Source organism: Macaca nemestrina, chromosome 11 (assembly GCF_043159975.1).
Source record: "Macaca nemestrina isolate mMacNem1 chromosome 11, mMacNem.hap1, whole genome shotgun sequence".
Taxonomy (NCBI): domain Eukaryota; kingdom Metazoa; phylum Chordata; class Mammalia; order Primates; family Cercopithecidae; genus Macaca; species Macaca nemestrina.
The window spans coordinates 109,298,405-109,318,756 of record NC_092135.1 but is presented as its reverse complement, the minus strand read 5'-3'; positions in this window follow the sequence as shown (position 1 = coordinate 109,318,756).

Below are 20,352 nucleotides of genomic sequence, written 5' to 3'. Positions count from 1 at the left end.
GGGCTGCTCCTTTTTTTTTCTGGAAGGCCTTTGACATGGTTAGGCTTTGTGCCCCCACCCAAATCTCATCTTGAATTGCAATTTCCATGATCCCCCAAATCCCCACATGTCAAGGGAGAGATCAGGTAGAGGTAACTGAATCATGAGGGTGGTTCCCCCATGCTGTTCTCTGAGGTCTGATGGTTTTATAAGGGGCTCTCCTTCTTCACTCAGCACTTTTCCTTCCTGCTGCCTTGTGAAGAAGGTGCCTGCTTCCCCTTTGCCTTCCACTATGATTATAAGTTTCCTGAGGTTCCCCCAGCCATGCTGAACTGTGAGTCGATTAAACATCTTTCCTTTGTAAATTACCCAGTCTCATACAGTTATATATAGCAGTATGAAAATGGACTAATACAGCCTTCTTCTACTATATCAAGATTTTCCCCAGCCTTCAAGTCCCCATTCAATGCCATTTTTTAAATAATGTCTTTCTTCATCATTTTCTTGATTATGCAAGCAGCACATTCACTTCCCTTATATTGAACTCTTATCAAGTCACACCATCACATGGCACCTTTTCTACTTTCATTTTTATTTTTGTTTATCTATTTGATTTTAAACTCCTTGAGGATTGTAACTGTGTCCAACCTACAGTTACTTACTCTACCTCATTACGTTTAGAACAGTAGTTCTCAAACTTCAGGAGCATCAAAATCACCTGAAGGGTAAATAAAACAGAGATTGCTGGGCCTTGCTCCCAAGATTCTCATTCTGCTGGTTAGGTAGGGCTCTTGAATCTGTATCTCTACAGTCTAACAGTGCCAGGAATATTGGTGAATAAAGCACTGAACTTTGTGAACACTGCTATAGAGTAAAGCTCTAGGCTTCAGAGTCAGAAAAATCTGGGTTTGGATCACCAGTTTCTCATGTTATTCCAGAATAATCATGGGACAGTTACTTTTACTTTTCATTTTTACTTCTTTAGTAATATCTTTTAGTATTTGGGAAAGAAATAAATGAAAATGTACAAAAAGGTCTGTTTGTTATTCATTAATTTACTTCCTTTATAATTAAACTTCAATGTCATTTATACTGGGTTGCCTTTCTGATCATCCTTGGACAAGGGAAGGTTTCCTGCAGTGGGCTCCTTGGTTCCCGTAATTGCATCATCCCAGTATTTTTTACACACTTTATTGTAATTGCTTCTTTAATTATCGACCTCCTTTGATAAACTGTAAGATCACTGAGGACAGGAGCCATATATTTACTGTGACCTAAGAATATTTTGACCATAATCTTTACTGAGTACCCGATACAGAGAAAGTGCACAATAAATATTGGAATAACAATTAGTGATTGAACAAAAACAGAGAGATGAGAAAGAGAGAGAGGAAGAGAGAGAATATTGTGCCTGGTGAAATAGGAATAACAGCACCTACCATATGTCATTATTTCTAGGAAAGAATCTCGCATAGTTTTGGACATGTTCAAAGGCATCCAAAACACATTAGTTATCTTTTCACCGCAATCATGTATGAATATGGTGCTTATACTCCCAAGACTTTCCAAAAGAGCTCTATTTTAAATTAATTTTTTAAATAAAATCAATTTATTCATATCTGTAAAATAATTTTTCCACTTTTTTAGACATTATAAAATAATGCCACAAATCAATAAGTTCATGCATCACAATATTGATCTGGACATTGGTAAAGGCAAGATACAGTATATGAATGGTTAAAACAGTGCCCTCCAGAGCCACACTATTCAGGTTCAAATTCTGGCCTAGCAACTTACATAGGAAAGTCATATGGAGTTAATTTCTCCATATTTCAGTTTGATCGTCTTTAAAAATGGCATAATCTATAATGCCTGCCTCATAAGTGTATTATAAGAATCAAAAGAGCAATGTAGGTAAAGTGCTTCTAATAGTGCCCGATACATGCATGTTACATACTAAAAAACTCTTATAATAAAGATCTTCATTGTTGGTATTAACTATTTGTTGGTTGAATTAAAGAACATAAAATGTTTATTACCTTTAACAGAAACTTGGCCAAATAGCCCTGAGAAGTAGAAAAGGAAGAAACTGTAAGTATTAAGAGCTACCATGTGTTAATTATTGTAACAGATTGCATTTTCTCAAATTAGCCACAACAGTATTTTCCCATCTTATGTGTTCTTTTGACAATGTGACTTTGGCACTCCAATTGAGAGGCGAGTCCTATGTTCCCTACCTTTGAGTCTGGATAGGACTGTGACTAGAGCAAAGTAAAGCTATATGACTTCCTAAGCTAGGTCATACATGGTAATGCTGGTTCCATCTGGTTCTCTTGGGAAACTCATTTCTGGAGGCTTGAGACAGCATGTAAGAAGTCTGAGGCCATATTGCTATGAGAAAGCCCAGGCCACATGGAGAAGCCACATGAGTCTACTGGCTGACAGCCTCCACTGAGGTCCCTGCCACTCATCAGATTAACTGTTAGATGACAGTCTGACACATGTGACTCACATGAAGGTGCTTCCAGATGATGTACCTGCTTGTAGCTGTCTAATCACCCCCAGGCTTTTCCTTTTTGAGAGATGGGGTCTCACTCTGTCACTCAGGTTGGAGTACAGTGGCAAAATCATGGCTCCCTGCAGCCTCAACCTCCCAGGCTCAAGCAATCCTCCTATTTCAGCCTCCTGACTAGCTGGAACTGTAGGTTCATGTCACCCACGCCTGGCTACTTTGTAAGGATTAGGGTTTTACTATGTTGCCCAGACTTGTCTCAAAATCCTGAGCTTAAGGGCTCCTCCTATCTTGGCCTCCCAAAGTGCTAGAATTATAGGTGTGAGCCATTGCACCTGGCCTCACCCCCAGTCTTTGAGGCTTCCCAGCTGCGGCTCTGATATAATGGAACAGATCCAAGTTACTCCTGCTGTGCAAATTCCTGAATCACAGAAACCAGGAGCATTTAAAAAAAAAAAATTGTTGCTTTAAGCCACTAAATTTTGGGATTATTTATTAGACACAGATAACCATAACAGTTACTATTTATATACATTATTAAATGCCTACAAAATTATGAAGCTGTTATTAGTATGTCAACTATGCCAGTAGTAATATTAAGTCTTAAGGTACTATGATACATTTTTATAAGGATGCCCATCAACTAAATGATGAAGCTGAAGTTTTAGATCCTTTTGACTTCAAATCTATGTATTTTTTACTATCCAAGGGGAAAATCATTCTTATGTCTTCAAGAATTCATTTTGAAAAGTGTAAAGACCGAGCTCATTATGTCAGGCTAGCCTTGATTTTTCTTATGTCCTCAGAAGATGGTAATTTTCACAATCAACCAGAACTATCAATGGCAAATGTCTTTCTAAATTCAAGCATGCTAAAATGATCAAGCCTAAGGTCTATCAGTGAAGGCTGCCACATGATTTCCTGTATATGCCCAGCAATGCCTGACTTAGGAAGAGTAGCATTTGCCCAGCTAAAGTGATCACACTCCACATGATGTAGACAAAACCACTGCTTGATTCTTAGCCCGCATGCTGAGGAATATTTGCAGTATGTACAAAGACCATCCATGGTATCTGGAGTGGGTGTGTGTGTGTGTGTGTGTGTGTGTGTGTGTGTGTGTGAGAGAGAGAGAGAGAGAGAGAGAGAGAACGTTCAATTATGAACATTCAGTAGTATCGTGTAGCCAGACATAAGAAGCCATGGCATTACAGGTTAACAGGTTCCAAAGAAATAATGAGACTATTGGTACTGTATTTGTTTAGGTTTTCTGCTCAGTGCTTACCATTGCCTACAGAATAAAGAATAAAGCCCAAACTCCTCATTATGGACTAAGTCTGCATCACCATCAGTCTTAATCCCCACGGTTCCTTCCCCTGCTCCTACATCCTACTTGACACTTGAAACAAGTACTTCTTCCTCTGGAATTATTTATTTCTATTTGTAGCACTGTGTACTATGATATACTTAAGACCAAGGAAGGTGTATCTTGTTCATCTCTGAATTCTTAGCACTTTACTCAAGGCCCAATAAAGAGGTTACCAAGAAGTGATTGTTGAATTAACAAGTGAGTCAAGACTCAGGGTTTTTTTGTTCATATTCTGGACATAGATAATTGAATTTGTGAGACAATGACCAATTATTCTGATCTGACAAAGACATCTGTACTTTAAGAATATGGTTCCTAATAACTCATTAGGTATTTGTAGTTCCCGATTTTTAAGCCACGTACCTCTAGCAGGTTTATATCTGTAACTGGTTCCTCCATACTACTGCCAGAGTAATTTTTTAAATTGAAACTCTTTTTTTTTTGCTGACAATTCTTTAAGGACTCTGAAAAGACTTATAAATACATAACAATAGTTTGGGGATTAGGGATCCCTCTTCTTTTCTTTCCAAGACTACCACCACTGTCCACAAACTTCACTGTAGATATTCTGCATTATAATCATCCCTTGATATCCATGAGGGATGGGCTCCAGAACCTCCAGAGGACACCAAAGTCCACAGATGCTCAAGTCCCTTATATAAACTGTACATATAACCTACACACATCCTCTGTATACTTTAAATCATTCCTAGATTATTTCTAATATCTAATACAATATAAATGCTATGCAAACAGTTGTATTGTTTGGGGAATAATGACAATTTTAAAATCTGCACATTTAGTACAGACACATTTTTTTAAAACTGAATATTTTGAATCCTCAATTAGTTGAATCCATGGATGTGGAACCCAGGGATATAGAGCGCCAACTGGATTTTCTCTGCTTAGCATGCGCCTCGCCTCTCATTTTGCCTGTCAGGGTGCAGTTTCGGTGTCACTCTCTCTTTGAGAAGACTTTTCTAACCTTTCCCTGCTCCCAGCTCTAGCCCCAGAAGATATCTTTGTTGTATAAACCCATAATATCTAAAGTGCATCTTTGTCTTCTTTATTATCCTTGTTTATTTTCTTATCTAACTCCCTTGGGCACTCTTGAGATAGGAACTATATCCTTTTTATCTTTAAATCCTCTTGTTTTAATACTTTAAAATCTATGACATATAATGAAAAAGAGAATAACAGAAACAATTCTGTAAAAGTAAGACAAAGTATAAATTCTGTGTGAAAATTTGTATTTTATCTCTCACTTAAATGAATTTGATCAAGATAAGTACAGGTTGAATACAAATAATGTATTTTTTAAATACAACTCCACCTATCCAGGTCTCAGTCAACTCTCAATAAACGTCTACTTTTAAAAATGAGCGAATGGTTTCATATAGCCAAAATAATCACGAAGAGGCCTTTGTAATTTATGGAATTGAAATATCACAGTTATGCTGACCACAGTTCTCTGAGCTCCATCATGCCAGTTCCTCATCTTACGCTGTATCTGTTGCGATCCTGCACCCTTGCCAGAGTTGACTCAACAAGAATCGGCACCTGGCTAGAATGCAGCCACCCAGAAGCTGGCTGCAATCCACAATGTGGCCTGACATGGCAGCTGCACTGAAAAGGCCTGCCCTGGGTCACATGACAGATGATCTAGTCAGATTCTCTCCTGGGAATTTTGACAAACATTCAAAGACTGAGTAAGTCTGAGCAGGGAGAGAGGACTCTGCTGAATCCTCAAAATGGCAGAGCACTAGCGAAGGGGATATCATATCAGATGACCAGAGTTCCTGAGGGCTCCAGAGCTGCTGCAGTGGCCTGAACACTCCGGATGCCTGGCTGTGCGGCTGTGCAGCTGTGCAGTCTGCTTCCTGGAGTTTCCTATCTTCCAAGTTTCCTTTAATTAAACCTCCCTTCAACTGAGCCAAACATAGCTTTGTTCCTTGCACTCTAAAAACACCAAACAAATACTTGAATGCAAAGTATAAAGGCAGGGCATGGTGGCTCATGACTGTAATCCCAGCGCTTTGGGAGGCCAAAGCAGGTGGATCACCTGAGGTCAGGAGTTCGAGACCAGCCTGGCCAACATGGAGAAACCCCACCTTTACTAAAAATACTAAAATTACCTGGGCATGGTGGTGGGCACCTGCAGTCCCAGCTACTCGGGAGGCTGAAGCAGGAGAATACCTGGGAGGCAGAGGATGCAGTGAGCCGAGATCACACCACTACCCTCCAGCCTGGGCAACAGAGTGAGACTCTGCATAAAAACAAAACAAAACAAAAAACAGAAAACAAAACCAACAAAGTATACAAGGTGAGGGACTTTATTGCTCTGTCACCAGTCGACCTCCAGTATCTAGATCAGTGTCTGCTCTTAGAAATCTTAAATATTTTACTTAAATATTTGCCAAATGAATAACTAACACATTAATTTGGTCAATTTGCTAAAATTTGAAAATTGAATCCTATTAGATTAGATTGAGCTCTGGGGTATGACATCCTATGTTTAAATAGGAGCTTCTCCACTCAACAGGCATGCAATTTGACTCCTCTTCCTTGGGGTTTAGTTTCCTAACACGTAAAATAGGAACCCTAATTGCTATGGTTGGATGTGGTTTGTCCGTGGCAAGACTCATGTTGAAATCTGATTTCCAATGTGTTGGCGTTGGGAGGGTGAGCCTAGTAGTACAAGGTGTTTGGGTCATATTGGAAGACCTCTCATGAATAAATTCATGCCCTCCCTCAGCGGTCAGTGAGCTCTCACTCCTTTGAGAATGGATTAATTCCCACAAGAACAGGTTGTTAGAAAGAGTCTAGCCTCCCCCATTTCTCTCTTTTGGAAAACTCTTGACAACTGATCTCTTTGCACACACCTGCTCTTCTTCCTCTTTTAACCATGAGCTGAAGTAGCCTGTGGCTTTCACGAGATGCAGCTGCCCAATCATGAACTTTCCAGCCACCAAAATCATGAGCCAAATCAATCTCTTTTCTTTGTAAATTACCCAGTCTCAGGTATTCTGCTATTGAAACAGTAAATGGACTAAGGTGCTAATATTCCCTGTCTCTTAGGTTTGTTTGAAAAATAAGATGAGAAAATGTAAGCAGGTATGGTGCCTGGCATATTGTAAAAAGTCAATAAATGGTGGTTAATATAATATTATCATTTAACGCTAGTTTTTCTACAGATATAATTACCTTGGATAAGATAATTTTTACAGAGGTAGTAAATAGAATTTTACAAGGTAAAATACAGAATAAAGGCAAGAAGTCAGAAATGCTGGGTTCTAATCCTTTTCCTGTCACTATTGTGCTCTGTGAATTCAGATAGGCTAGTCAAATTTTGTGTTCCATATTCATATTTATTAAATAGGAGAGGGGGTGGAGGCTAGATATTCTGTAAGATCAATTTCTGCTTTAAAATTCTATTATTTTCTTTATTAGTCCATTTTCACACTGCTATAAAGAAATATCTAAGACTGGGTAATTTATAAAGAAAAGAAGTTTAACTGGCTCATGGTTCTGTAGGCCGTACAGGAAGCATATTGGCTTCTACTTCTGGGCAGGCCTCAGGAAACTTCCAATCATGGTGGAAGGCAAAGGAAGAGTAAGGCACTTCATATGGTTGGAGTAGGAGGAAGAGAGAGTGGGGAGATGCTACACACCTTTAAACAATCAGATCTCGTGAGAACTCTATCATAAGACAGCACCAAGGAGATGGTGCTAAACCATCCATGAAAGATCCACTTTCATGATCCAATCACCTCCCACCAGGCCCCACATCTAACACTGGGGGAAACAATTCAACAAGAAATTTGGATGGGGATACATATTCAAACCATACCTATGATTATACATAAAAAGAGCAGATTCAGTTTCATTCATATTGTTACTTATTAACACCTGTGATAAAAATGTTGCTTGGGGAGTGATGATTGATTCAGTTGTAGTTTGGAGATTTACTTTATTCAGGCACATACTTACCATGATGGTGAAGAGACACACAGACTAAGAACTATTTGTATCATAAAAATAATTAAATCACATACAATAACTAAATTACTTCCACACTCAGTGCTATGTTCAATATTAACTGGTATGGTATCTTAAATAGATTTAATTGACCAATGAATAATAATTAAATCTACTAAAGCAATTGGATTTAGTGCAGATTAATTTGGATAAGAAAAAAGTATATTCGCTAATTCAATTGGCTTCCTTTTCATTATTATTATTATTATTATTATTATTATAAGACATCTCATAATTCAAGTGGGCAAAAAACAACACTTTCCTTGAAATCAATCTAATTTTGACACCACAAGTGCTAATTATATTTATGCAAATTACAAATGAGTCCAATTGTGGCTGTCCTACCTAGAGGAGTAGACAGTTCTCAGGGTCTTAGCTCCTAGGGAGATTGCTTCAGCTATTAATAAACAGCTCACATCTATCGCTAAGGTATTCATTCATCCTATTTACATGATGTCCTCGGGTCCCTGGCTCTGCAACTTTTGCACATGCTGCAGGAAAGGGGCTCTTCACAAAGTTAGGAAACAAGGCAGCCATTTCCCTCTGACTTCTTGCCACCCCCTCATTTGAAGCCAGGATGGTATCAGTCTTCCACTTTCCCAGCCCACAGATTACTGGCTCCCTGCCGACCTCCAGAACTAATACTAATGATTCCCTCAGAGGCACTAGGTGTTCAGATGATTTCAAATAATCCTTTCAATGACTTTAGGTCTGTGAAAAACAAAAGCCAGGAAGTAAAACTGATGATTACTCCTACTTCCACTCTGCCACCACCCTGCCCTTAGGCAAGGGAGCACCCAGCATCCTATCTGCCAAAAAGGGAGAGGGAAAATGCTGAGAGACAAACACAAATGAGTATCTCAAAAAATGCTTCTGCCACACCAGGCGTATATCCACAAAGGCACTGCCTTCATAACCTGTGGTTACATTTGTTCAAGGTTCCTCTCAAAACTGTCTTTCCTTAGCTTCATCATTTTTAGAATCATTTTGGCTGAGAACTTTGAAAATGCCTGGGACCAGTAAGCCAAAAATTATATAGTCAGATGTGTCTTATTTTAATACCACAGTTAATTATTTATTTAATATACTACTTTACCAAGCATTTACATACCATGTATCAACTGGTCACTGTGACTAGCCTTTAATATATTTGAGGATTATTTGAGCATTATTAATATTTCTAATACTATTTGTAATAAAAGAAACACATAACAAAAATACTAAATGACTTTGCACAATCTCAAAGTTATTAAGGTGTGGAAACAGCATTGGGATTTTTGGACTCTGGCTCAACCCCCTTCACCTTGCCTCACAAGACCATTGGCTTATTCACAGGAGAAACTGAAGGAGCTAACTCGTCAGGATAGGAGCAACTAAGTTTTACTTGACTGAAGATAAAAGGAAGCCCCATTTCTTAGACATTGAGAGACACAAAGGATATGAGAGCCAAACAATGGCAAGCAGCTGATAGACCAGTATGTGAAGTTTCTCTTCCAAATATCCATTTTTGTTATCTTCACACTCCCACTTGAATTAGTTTGTTATAAGCATTTTTGCTTTTTTCTAATACCTTGAAGGTGCAAACTGTGGAAAGAAAGTATAAGGGAAGCTTCTCAAACAAGTAAGGTGGCCTTCAAGTAAAGGCTTAAAGCATAGGCACCAAAATCTTAAACGTGAATGGTTGTTTCCCCATGTTATAGTGTTGCATATACATTTGTGAAGTCTTGATTTGATTGGTACCCAAAGTCTCACATGTTTGTCTTATTTCTGTCACAACATTTTTTTTTTTTTTAGACAGTCTTACTCTGTCACCCAGGCTGGAGTGCAGTGGTGCGATCTCAGCTCACTGTAAGCTCTACCTGCCAGGTTCACACCATTCTCCCGCCTCAGCTTCCTGAGTAGCTGGGACTACAGCCCCCGCCCCCACACCCGGCTAATTTTTTTGTATTTTTAGTAGAGACGGAGTTTCACCGTGTTAGCCAGGCAGGTCTCAATCTCCTGACCTCATGATCCGCCTGCCTTGGCCTCCCAAAGTGCTGGGATTACAGGCATGAGCCACCGCACCAGGCCAGAAAATTCTTATTTCACTTTAGAAAGGTAATACAAGTTTTAAAATTCTAAATGTTAACTATACTTCCCAATATAAACCACATTTCCCAGCAGCTGGCAATAAATAATATCTGGGTGTGGCAGTGCACACCGGTAGCCTGGCTACTCGGGAAGTTGAGGTAGGAGGACAGCTTGAGCCTAGGAGTTCAAGGCTATAGTGTGCAATGATTGTGTCTGTGACTAGCCAATGCACTCCAGCCCGGGCAACTTTAAATGATTTCAAATAATCTTTTCAATGACTTACTGAGCTAGTAATGAGGTGGCCAGGTGGGAGGGAGTCCCTGGAGAAATGCCAAGCAGTCTGTGCACTGGGTTGGAGCCACGTATTTGTGCTCTTTGCAGCAGGGAAGAGCTGGGATCCTCCTTTTCCTGTCTGGAAACTGGGATTCAATCTGCTGAGTGGGAAGAGCTCTAGTAGGAGCTCTGGCCTGTGAGAGTCCCTGTTTCTCCCTTTTCTTCCTTTTCACCTGATAAAACCCCATCTTACTTACCTTCAAATTGTCTGCGAGCCTGAATTGTCATGGCCATGGAACAAAGAACCATGTCTTTAGCTGATCTAAGCAAAAACTCTGCAACACTTTTGGTGCCCAACATGGGCGCCCTGAGGACCCTCTGCTTCATGGGTGCAAGCCACTTTTACACACAGGACAGCACCTGCTAAGGTCGCCGGGACTCTGGAATACAAGCACAGGAGTGGAAAAGAGGGTGCTCTTCCCTTTCTCCCTTACGTGCCCTGGGTATCTGCTAGGAAGAGAAAGGAACCAGGGACACCTCCTCCCCTCTTTCTAGATGGGTGGCTATCAATCTTCAGTCTGCACCCCTTTTGAATGTATCCTGAACCCCTGGGACTCTTTTGAAAAAAATACATTTTTCCTTTTTCCTCCTCTGTTCTCTCTTCACAGATAGGTAATTGTGTCTCTGTACTAGGGGACACTCCCCTAAGATGCATCTTTCAAACTGGAAAGAGTTAATTTTCCAAAACTTAAACTCGTTGGTTTAGGATTGGGCTCAGGAGAAGGGAATTCAGAAGCCCAACATGCCAGCAAAAGAGTCAAGGTCTTGTTGGTCCGGGTTTTGGTCTCCCTCTCCCTGTAAAAAGTGGTAAAAGGCCTTGGGAATTTTGAGCTTTCCTTACACCTCCCGTGTTTTGTTTCAATGCATGTTTACCAGTAACCCGATTTGTCTGTTCTTGCCTTCAGGCCATCAAACTCCAAACAGTCATGCAACCGGAACCTCGGATGATGGCCCCTTCTGCTGGGAACCCTTAGAGGGTCCTCAGAGGGAGCTCTGACTGCAGTTTCCCCAAAATAGCGCCCCTTGTCAGCAAGAAGCAGTTAATTTAGGTCCTTATCCTTATCCTTATCCTTGCGGCAGTTAGATATACTTCTTCAAAGGGGGAATGAGATAGCCAGGTGGGAAGGGGTCCTTGGAGAAACTCCAAGCAGCCTGCACACTGGGGTGGAGCCACAGAAGTTCACGCCCTTTGCAGTGGGGAGGAGCCATTCTTGTTTGGAACCTGGGATTCAATCTGCTGGGTGGAAAGTGCTTCAGCAGGGACTCTGGCCTTGTGAGAGTCCCTGTTTCCTCCTTTTATTCCTTTTCACCGAATAAAACTCTATCTTACTCACCATTCAAATTGTCTACAAGCCTAAATTTTCATGGCCATGGGACAAATGACCCCATCTTTAGCCGAACTAAGGAAAAGTCCTGCAACAGTAAGACCCCATCTCTAAACATATGTGTGTGTGTGTGTGTGTGTGTGTGTGTGTGTGTGTGTATATATATATATATATATATATAGCCATTGTTTGTATAATGCTTTCATTCTTTAAAACAAGATGCTTATAATTTAGCTGGATTATGTTCTGACAACAGGCCTACAGACTTGTTGAGTCAAGGCTAAAATCAGTTTACTCCTTGGTTCCTCACCCCCAGCCCCATGACCTACTGCTATTTTCCACCCAGCCTATCTTGGAATCTCTGTCACACCTAGTTGGCATATCCTACTATTTCCTGGGTTTTCTGAAGATCACTTCAATCAAGTTAGAAAAGGTACATACACCCATACACATATGAGGAAACCTGAGAGTACAGACATAGCATTAAGTGATAGTGATGCATAAATCTATACATATGTACATAACATTAAGTCAGTGGCCCAAGTGGGAATCCAGTTACATGGTTTTTTTTTCTACCCATCTGCCTCTCTCACTTTGGATGAAGGAAGAAGATAATTCCTTTTTTTAAAATTATACTTTAAGTTCCAGGGTGCATGTGCACAATGTATACATATGTATACATATGCCATGTTGGTGTGCTGCACCCATTAACTCGTCATTTACATTAGGCATAGCTCCTAATGCTATCTTCCCCTCCCCCCGCCCCACAACAGGCCCCAGTGCGTGATGTTCCCCACCCTGTGTCCAAGTGTTCTCATTGTTCAATTCCCACCTATGAGTGAGAACATGTGGTGTTTGGTTTTCTGTCCTTGCGATAGTTTGCTGAGAATGATGGTTTCTAGCTTCATCCATGTCCCTGCAAAGGACATGAACTCTAGGATGAGAATTCTTTCTGCACTGAGTCTTCCTCTGTGGCCTCATTCAGGTGATTCCTTTTCAACATTTGAGTATCCAAGGTGGCAGAAAAAGGTATTCAGATGGTAATTTATGTTTTGCTTCCTTTGTTATGGAAGAACCAGGGAGATTAAGAGCTACTTGTACTTTCTTCTCTGTTTTTCCCTCTGCCATTCTAGATGGTAGTGCCTTTGTGTTTTCTTGTCTTATGGGCCTTTGCACATGACCATCTTTTTAGCTTTTGTAAAAGTCTAAAGTAACTGGAGTGTTCCTGGTAAGCATACCAAGGAACTCCTTCTTTGGTTGGATAAGAGAGCAAGAAAGGGAAAAATGAAGCTAGGCAGTGAGCAGCATTTGGAGACCACAACTATTGCTTACAGGGACTTGAAGCAATGGCAACATACCTAGAGAGGATGTGTACATAAGACACTTAGGAAGGCTGGAGTTTAGCTCCCTGCTTTGGCAGTGTTCTCTTTATCCAATAACAGAATAGAAGTAGGAGGACAGAAGTAGTAGTAGATATCACAGACCATGTAGGGCTGAATAATGAACCCATGAGGGCAGTCTGTGTGGACTGAAACTGGTGTGGTCATTTGTGAATGTTTTACTCCACTGAAGCCACTTTGGTCACTTGGAATCTTCTAGAAAGACTGATGTGAAGTTTACCTTCAGAGTAGTGAAAAGCAAGCATAAACTTTCCCACATGCCTCTATATGTAGCTGCAAATTCATATCCACTGTACTATGTTACCACCTCGAAGTTTGGCGAGAGACTTGACCTCATATTACCACCAAAATGCCTGGCACCCTGTCACCTAAATGCTTGGACCATAAAGTCTCTAAAGTTGATATTGACATAGGTACACTACTTCGACAGGAGAGAAATTTTCACAGCACCTACATTTTCTTTGTTTTTTAAATTGTTTCCATGCCAAACATTTTCCTCTCTGTTGTCCATCTAACAGAACACAGAAGAAGACTGGAAGGGTGAACAGTAAAACAAGCCCAAAACTCCCACTGTAGCTAACAAATAAAATTGCCATTCAGAAACCTTCACATTGGGATTGTTCAATTCTAACACACAGCTAATAGGACTTTGATTATTCTAAATTTTAACCTCATAAGGTAAAATTATTTGTGAATGAATACTGTGGTAAACCCTTTCATGAAATGAAAACTCCCTTTAATGTTGGGTAAACATACATCTATGCTCATGTAGCACTTTTTTTTTTTTTTAAGAGATTACACCATTGTGTAATAAAACTTTGGAGTATTTAATTTTTAAAAAAGCAACACTAATGATGTCTTTATTAGAATGACAAAAATCCAAGGTGAACTTGGGCCTGTCAGTTTCTCAATATTACTTCTCACAACAAGTAGCTATACCCCAGGCAAGAGCAGCAAGTGTTGTCCTACAATGTTGAGAAAAAGACAGTGAGTGCTTGGCAGGCTCTTCTTTGATGTTATTCTCTTCACTAGGACTAAAGCTCACACCAGTGGGAGATGGAAGGCATTAAAGCAGGATCCTTTAGCAACTGAAGCTTTAGAAGTGGCTGCAGGGACAGTGGGGAAGCCAAAATATGCTTTCATTAAAAACCTCAGGTCTTCTTTGAAAGTCTTCCAATCTCCTGCTTATAGCCTGATGCACCTAATTTGATCCCTGTCCAGTTACTCTTTTTGCTACATAACTATCCTAGTTTCATTTGTTGAACAAATAAATAAACAAAGGCATAATTGAATGACCTAGTGTTTTCTTATGATGACTGAGATTATAAAAGGAAAAAGAAAAAAATAAGAAATCTCTAACCTAAACAGTCAGATTAAGCACTTAGGGGGAATTTATTGACCAATTTTTTTTGGCAGTTATGAACACTACATCAAATACAATAAATAGTTAAAGAAGATAGTGGTTTTATTTGTGTGGGCCTTGACAATGTTGAACTTTACCTGAGCCCTTTGCTCCGAAAAAGCAGAAACAGAAATCCCATCTCCTTTTGTATTCTGAGAAGTTGCTTACTATTACAAACCTCCTTTCCTATATGACTCAGGTAAGACATGAGAGTGAACCCCTTGTTACCTATAACAAGCCTCTTCAAATTCCTACTCTTTGCCTCATAAATGATTAACTTCACTGTTTGTCCCCGCCAAACCATTTTTGTAAAATGATCATAAACAACCAAACTTTAGTCAGACTTTTCTCTTTCTTTGCCCCACCCTTGAGCTTGAGGAAGCACTGTAGAGCAACTTCCTTAATGGCATCTTCCGAGAATCAGCTGCTAGAAAAGAAAAATGTTTGGCTCAACTGTCTGATCATGCCACATGCTCATCCCACGTCACCCCAGATGATTTTTTCCAACCTTGTTTACTCCCCTCTGTAAAAAAAAAGCCTTTTCTACCTGACTTTTGAGACACATAGATCTTAAGGTTGGAGATCTCACTTGCGCTATAGTCCTTCTTTCTTTATTGCAATAATTTGCCTTCCCATATCACAATATCCTCCTTCCCTTATTATGATAGATTCCTTTCTGTTACATTAGCTCCCCTTCCACATTGCAATAGACTTTTTGAATCAAGTCTTTCCTTCCTAAGTTTGGGCTAGTCCTTTATTTGACAACCCTCATGGATCAGCTAATGCTCAAGATTAATCATTTGAGTAAAACTTTCAGTGAGTTGAAATTAAACCATGTTTAGTAACTCTATGAACTTTAGCAAACATTTAGGAAAATTGAATTTACATTGATTGTTAGTTTCTCTGAAGCATTCAAAGGGACACAGTAACACAAAATCTGCTTCATTTAAGGGTGCCATAAAAATCCGATTAAAAAAAATCTAGGCTGGGCACAGTGGTACATCTAGCACTTTGGGAGGCTGAGGCAGTTAGATCACTTGAGCCCAGGAGTTCAAGACCGGCTTGAGTAGCACGGCGAAACCCCATCTGTACAAAAAAATCAGAAAACATAGCTGGACAAGGTGGTGTGTTCCTGTGGTCTCAGCTAACTCAGAAGCTGAGGCAGGAAGATCACCTGAGCCCAGGAGGTCAAGGCTGCAATGAGCTGAGATCAGTCACTGCACTCCAGCCTGGGTGACAGTGACAGAGTGATACCTTGTATCAAAAACAACAAAAACATCTGCCTCTACCTGGATATTGAATTATGATAGGAATACATATATTTTAAAACCTAATTTTATTTCCATTGCTTTTCCCACCTTATCCTTGGACTCTTGCTAAGTGACTTTATTTTTTATCTGTGAAATCCCCCCAAAATAAGTGTCTTAAGGATTTCAATAGTTTCCAAGAACATATAATGATTGTTATTAGTAATAATAATATCATTATTTAGTAAAAAGATAATTGGACCCAACACAACACAATTATTGACAATCTTTGCCTCTGTTCTTCAAGATTGGTGATACTGAGAAAGGAGGGTATTTAAAGAAACTTTGCTTAATTTTTGTAGCCATAATTATTATTTTTAGATTAATTGATTAATTTTACTTTGTAAAATGGCTAATCAGTAGATATCCAATCAGTGGATAGCTCCTGCTGGTACAGAAATTAATTTTACTTCATAAAATGGTTCTGGAAAGATGACAGTTTCTAGCGGTGGCAAAAGCATTTTGTGTTGTAAGCTCCCCACACATTATTATGAAGAGAGGGTGAAAAGAAAAATAATATAGGTATAGATACAGAATCAGAGGTTAAGAGGACCTGAAAGTATAAAGTAAATATGATATTTGTGTGTGCACATGTGACTGTGTATACACACATATATAGCAGTATATATAAGTATAAATGCATATGTATACATATATAAAAGATTTCTTCTTCTCAGTTTAGTAGTATAATCAATATATATAATCCTTAACTATTTCCAGGTAATTCTGCCAGTTTACATTTAAATATGGTTTTAAATAAACAAAGTAAAACAACTACATTTTCTATGTCTTAGCAAAACACAAAAGCAAGTTCTAGAGGCAGATTTAGCCATTTCATTTATTATTGTAAGCGAAGTATTCATCAGGGTATCTGCTTTCTTAAGTAATTATCTATAAAATAAATATATTAGATTTTATGGTAAAGAATATTAGCAAAGCATTTAAGAAGCAAACTTTCTTTTAACTTCACCCTCTACACTTTTTATTTATATTTTAAATAAAAATAAAAGGCTCAGCATGTGGCTTATGCCTGTAATCTCAGTGCTTTGGGAGGCCAAGGCATGAACATCACTTAAGACCAGGAGTTTGAGACCAGCTTGGGCAACAGAGCAAGACCCTATCTCTACAAAAATAAAAGTAATTAGTCAGGTGTGGTGGCATGTAGTTGTAGTCCTAACACTGGGGAGGCTGAGGCTAGGGGATTGCTTGAGCCCAGGAGTTCAAGATGACAGTGAGCTAGGATTGCATCACTGCACTTCAGCCTGGTGACAGAGTGAGACCCTGTCTGTAAAACTAAATAAATAAATAGATAAATAAATAAATAAGATGAGACTTTTAGGAATTTAATATAAATGCCTATGATGGCAGAAGGCTTCCAGAAAACTGAAAGGATGGTAGTTGAGAGGATAAGAGGTAACATTGAGAGCCCTAGTTGTCCTACAAAGTTGGTTTCTTTATTCTTAAAGTATTATTTATGAATGTTTGATTTCACTGAGAGTTAGAAACAGAAATTTGTTTGCCGTCATCCCAAAGCATAGCATAGACAAAGATCCCTGTGGAAATGGTAGCATGGTAGATGGTATACTCAGTCTGGGGAATAAAGGCTCTGAGGAAAGAAGCTTGGCTGCAACTAGTGAAACAAAATTTATATGAGTAGCGGGACAAGGCAGTTTCAAATTCTGAGGCTCTGAACCACAGGAAGGTAGATGTCTGATCCAATCAGTGGATAGCTCCTGCTGATACAGAAAACTGCATCCAAATAGAAAGTGCCTTTTAGAGATCAGCCATTGTGCTTACAACTCATGGCAGCAGATACTACCTTCCTACCAAGATAATACCACTCTAGCCCCACAGGGCAGCAGCGAGAGAATGAAACCTTCTTTTTTTTTTTTTTTACATATAAAATGAAAAAAAATCAGACTATATTTAGCAGATGCTTTCTACATTGAGCCTTACCATTCCAATCTTACTTGCCAATTTCTCAAATTATGAAAAGGACTTATATTGATTTTAAAGGTTGTTCCTTGTTTGAAGATGGAAATTTGGATTAACAAAATGTGAAAGCATTAACTAAATTAGCTATGGTATTGGGTCATATAGATGAGTTCACAAATTTGGTATTTCCTAATTCTTCACCTTCATCTCACTTTATTGAGATATAATTTATATACAATAAAATTTACTCATTTAAGTGTACAGTTTAATAATTTTAAGCAGTCATGTAGTCTTATAATCACCACCAAAATCAAGATGTAGAAAAGTTTCCACTATCCTAAAAGTTTCCTTGTGACCCTTCGTAGTAGATTCACCCTTTTAGCCCCCAGCCATAGGGTCACATTGACCTACTGTCACTCTAGTTTTGCTTTTTTAGAATTTCAGGTAAATGGAATAATACAGAATATAGTGTTTTATATTTGACTTTTTTCACTCAGTATATTTTTTGAAATCCATTCATGTTGTCGCATATATTCATATTGTGTTTCTTTACATCATTGGCTAATATTATACAATATGGATATTCACAACATTCAGCAGTTATGGACACTGAGTTGGCTATTATAAATAATGATGCATTGAACATTCGTGTACAAATATTTGTGTTTTTGTTTTTCTTGGATAAATACTTAGAAGTGAGATCACTGGGTTGTATCAGTAGTATATGTTTAATTTTATAAGAAATTATTTTCTAAAGTTGTTGCACTATTTTATACTCCCGCCAGCAATGTATGAGGATCCCAGTGGCTCTACATCCTTGTAAACATTTAGTATTGTCAGCCTTTTAAACCTTAATTATCTTGTGGATCTAAAAAGTATCTCATTGAAATTTTTGTTATTTCCCTGATATTTTATGTGGGTTGAATTATGTGCTCCCAAAAATGATATATTACAGTTCTAACCCCCCAGTACCTCCGAATGTGATCTTATTTGGAAATATGGTCATTGCAGACGTACTTAGGTAAAATGAGGTCATACTGGGGTAGGGTGGGTCTCTAATTAGATATGATAGGAGTCCTTATAAGAAGACCTCCTTGTGAAGAAAAATAGAATGCCCTGTGATAATGAAGGCAGAGATTGGAGTTATACAGTTATGCAGTTATGCAGCTGCAAGCCAGGGAACATAAAAAATTATCAACAAACCACCAGAAGCTAGACTAGACAAAGAAGGGGTCCCCTAGAGATTTCACAGGGAGCATTGCCCTGCCAATACCTTGATTTAGGATGTCTAACCTCAATAACTATAAAACAACAAATTTCTGTTGTTTAAAGATACACAGTTTGTGACACTTTCTTGCAATAACTCCAGGGAACTTATACAACTGATAATAGACATCTTTGCGTGTGTTTTTGACCAGTTGTACATCTTCTTTTATTAAGTGCTTGTTCAAATATTTTGCCCATATTTTAATAACAATTCTTTTTCTTATTACATTTAAAGAGGTCCTTCTATATATTCTTGATATAAGCCCTTTGGTAAGTATGCACTTTGCTAATATTTTCTTTCAGTTTATGGCTTGACTTTTGGTTTTTTAGGTGTCTTATGAAAAACAAAACTTTTCATATTTTGTTGAAATCCACATTATCATTTTACTTTTTATATTTTGTACATTTTTCCTAGTTTAATAAATCTTTTTCTTTCCTAATATCACATAGATTTCACTGACATGTTCTTCTGGAAGCCTAATAGCTTTAGCTATAAGTTACGATGGATGACATTATTATCATCCATCGTAAGTTATTTTGTGTGTTTCATGGGGGAGGTGAGATAAAGGTTAGTTTTAAAATTATTACTTTATACATATATCCATTTGCTCTAGAAAAATATATAGAAATACTACCTTCATACCACTGAGTTGTTTTGGAACCTTCATTGAAATCCATTGATTATATCACTATGGGTCAAGTTCTAGACTTTCTACTCTGTTCTGTGTCATTTGACTATTCAGGAAAGTTTCCTCATAATCAAATGAAATCATATTAATATGTCCCAATCATGTTGCAGATCCACCTACACTGTCTTCACAGAGTATAATAACAGAAACTTACAAAATATTTCAAGGACACATGAACATTTTTAAACACTTGAATCTATTGGGATTGGAAGATTACACCCTAGTAATTCAAACAGCCTCCCAGTGGTAAAATATCACTTTGAAACTTCTCTTTTTTTCTATGCTGAATGTATTCTTGAAGAGTTAAAAACTCCTCTTTTGCCTTGTGTTATTTAGTGCAGGAAGATTACCTTCAAAAAGAATGCACAGAAACTAAATTATCTGAGGAGAGTTCCTTACTGTGTTTGGAAAGCCATATGCAGCAGTTTGTGAAACCTATGGGATAAAAATAGAAAGCAGGAGAAAGCCATCCAGAAGGCATGAGGAGGTGTTCTCTGAAGTTGGGAGGCATATGCTAACGTTGATTGAATTTGTGGGGAGTCAACCAGCAAATTCTGGTGAACACAATGGAAAATAATTTTGAGAAAGTTTAGAAGAAGATATAAGAGTCTAATCAGCAGGTGTAGGCCACAGCAATCTGGTTGAACCCTGCTACATATCTTACATAACAGGTAATTTGGAATTAGAAGAGCTGTCCTTAGTTGAGATGGAGACTTTGTGACCTTGGTGA